The sequence below is a fragment of the Elephas maximus genome, chromosome 7 (genome assembly GCF_024166365.1).
Source record: "Elephas maximus indicus isolate mEleMax1 chromosome 7, mEleMax1 primary haplotype, whole genome shotgun sequence".
In the NCBI taxonomy this organism is placed as follows: Eukaryota; Metazoa; Chordata; class Mammalia; order Proboscidea; family Elephantidae; genus Elephas; species Elephas maximus.
This window is the reverse complement of record NC_064825.1, coordinates 62,255,152-62,258,135: the sequence shown is the minus strand read 5'-3', so window position 1 is coordinate 62,258,135 and position 2,984 is coordinate 62,255,152. Positions and strand designations below refer to the sequence as shown.

The following is a 2,984-nucleotide window of genomic DNA, read 5'->3' as shown; positions in this document are numbered from 1 at the left end:
AAAGGAATGATCTATAAATTGGACTTCATTATAATTAAGAACTTCTGTTCATAAAAAGACACAGCTAAGAAAGTAACAAGGCAAGCCTCAGGATAGGAGTATACCTTTAAAATATGTCAAAATGACAAAGGATTAGTAGACAGATTATAATAAGAACAAATCAATAACAAGAGTGCAATCTGAAAATAAAATACCTGAAAACACATTACACAAAAGAAGGTACACAAATAACCAATAAAAACATCCCCCCACACACACAAACACATAGACACAAATTCTCAAAATAAGAGGCACACAGAGATGAGAGTAAACTCTGCAGGATGATGCCATTGTATAACTGATGTTCATTTCCTGAATTCTATGGTATTACCCTTTTCAACATCAGTGTACTAGTTACTTTATCCATCAGAGTGCCATGTTTCCAAGATTGTTCTAATCTAGCTCCTTCCCTAGATTGACTTCATAAGACACATCACCACCATCTCTTGGTAGTTTTTCCTATTCTTCAAAGGCTTGTCTGGCAAGCCTTCAGAGTTCATTCTGGATTGAGCCTCCTGGTGGCAAGACTCTGCAACAAATTCTTTTGGTCTGGTTTAGGTAAGGTGGGAATAAAACTTTTCCAAAGCCCTAACATTACTATTTTCAAAGATTATGATAACCCTTGTATGAGGGGAACTCAAGCCTTCCAGAGAAAGGGACCAGGCTGTCAACATTAACATCAATTTATTTTTATTGAGTATAAGATGCTTTTTAAGATGTTAATTTACAAGATGATGTTTTCAAAAAAAGAAAGAACTCTCTAATTATAGGCTCCCTAAATTATGGACAGAAGAGAGAAAAAGTGACACTATATTCTCCAGGAACACTAACTGAAATATAGGTATCTACTCTGTACCTAACTCTGTACCTAACACTTCCATGAAAATGATTTCTTTTTGTGACTCTAGAAAACTATAAAGTTAGCATTAATCAACACACTGGCATTTTATGTTTAAGAGACTTCTTCACATAAAACAATAAGACTAATGAAAAACATAAACATCCATCACATATATTCCACAAAATATATTTTTGCAGTTTCTGGATTTATATTTGATTACATTCAAAAAGACCAACGTGTTCTAGCCATCAATTTCCTCATGGCTTCTTTGACCTCCTTGTTTCTCAGACTGTAAATAAGTGGGTTCAACATGGGGATCACCGCTGTATAAAACACAGACACCACTTTAACACAGGCAGATGAGTGGCTTGACTTTGGTATGACATAAACAAATGTAACTGGCCCATAAACAAAGTGACTACAGTGAGGTGGGAAGTGCAGGTAGAGAAGGCTTTGTGCCGTCCCTCTGTAGAGCGCATCTTCAGGATGGCGTGGAGGATGTGGACATATGAAACAACTATGATAAACAGCATGATTACAATGATAGACCCAGCTGAGATGGCAGGGGATATTTCAGCCATATAAATATGGGTACAAGAAAGCTTCACTAGTGGTGGAAGGTCACGAAAGAAATGGTTGATTTTATTTGGGCCACAGAAAGTTAGGCTCATTAAACAGCCAGTACACGATGTAGCGTTCACACATCCACCCAGATAGGAAGCAACCAGTAAGATGATACAGGCTCCGGGAGACATGTGTGTGGAGTAGAGAAGTGGGGAGGAGATGGCCATATAGCGATCGTAGGCCATGGCAGCCAGCAGGAAGGCTTCAGCTGTCCCCAAAACAATATCAGAGCCAAGCTGGGCTATACAGCCAGCAACAGGGATGGCAGTTCTTTCTCTTAAGAAACTCACAATCATGAGAGGTGTGACTGATGTAGAATACCCGATGTCCACAATAGCCAAATGGGTGAGGAAAAGGTACATTGGGGTGTGAAGCTGAGGGCTGCCTCGGATTAAGATGATTATCCTGAAATTGCCCAATATGGTAACAATATACACTCCTAGAAAAGTCACAAAGAAGATGGAACAAAGTGTAGGATCATCTGTTAACCCCAAAATAACGAACTTTGTCACTATCGTGTGGTTTACCATCTTCATTCATCTTATTTGGAATGGTGCCTATTGAAATAAGAAACAGAGATAATGTTGTAAAGTAACACAGAACTATACACACACATTTTACCAATGTTAATTTCCTGGTTTTGATATTTTACTCTAATTATATAAGATGTAATTATTTGAGGAAACTGTGCTATTTTTGCAACGTTTTATGAATCTATAATTATTTCAAAAGAAAAGTTTTTTAAAAATAAATAAGTTTCATTCCAATACATCAGCTACAAAGAACGAAAAAATGCAATTTTAAAACATTTCATTTGTGCTTAGGTGGCAGTGAGTTTATGTCCATGTTGGAGGAATAATTTGGAAAAGGACAGCTAGAATAAGTGCACAACTTGAAGAATGTAGTGGATGTCCCTGAATTGTACAGGTAGAAATTGATGAATAGATGTATATTCTGCTATGTATCTCTTCAATGGCAAAGAATAACAAATTTTTTTAAAGATGCCACTTCTAACAGTAACCAAATAACTTACAAAATGTATGCATGGTGTTTCTTTATAAAATCATAACTATATTGAGTGGGATTAAAGAAAACCTAAATAGATGGGCAAAAAAGATCATTACTATAAAGATCTCTTTTCTCCCCAAATTAATCTATAGATTAGATAAAATTTCCAAGAAGTTTGCATGGAACTAAATGAAACTGATTCCAAATTTTAATTGAGGGCACAAATAGTCAATAATAACTCTAATAATTTTGGAGAAAAAAAAAGAATGGCCTAAGCCTTGCATGTATCAAGACTTTTTAAAAGTTAAATAATTAAGATACAGTGTTTTCGTAGAAATAAACAGAGTTAATAGAACAGAAGAGAGAGCCAAGACGCAGGCCTAAAACACATGGAAACTTGATAAAGGACATATACAGCACAGCAAATAAGTAGGAAATGATAAGGTATTCAATAAATGATGCCTGATTATCC

The 2,984-nt window shown here is 35.9% G+C and overlaps 1 pseudogene; it reads right to left on the bottom strand.

The window, feature by feature from the left end:
• Nucleotides 1-1,102: 1,102 nt before the first annotated feature.
• On the bottom strand, nucleotides 1,103-2,040 carry LOC126079336 (olfactory receptor 481-like; annotated as a pseudogene).
• Between the last annotated feature and the right edge of the window lie 944 nt (nucleotides 2,041-2,984).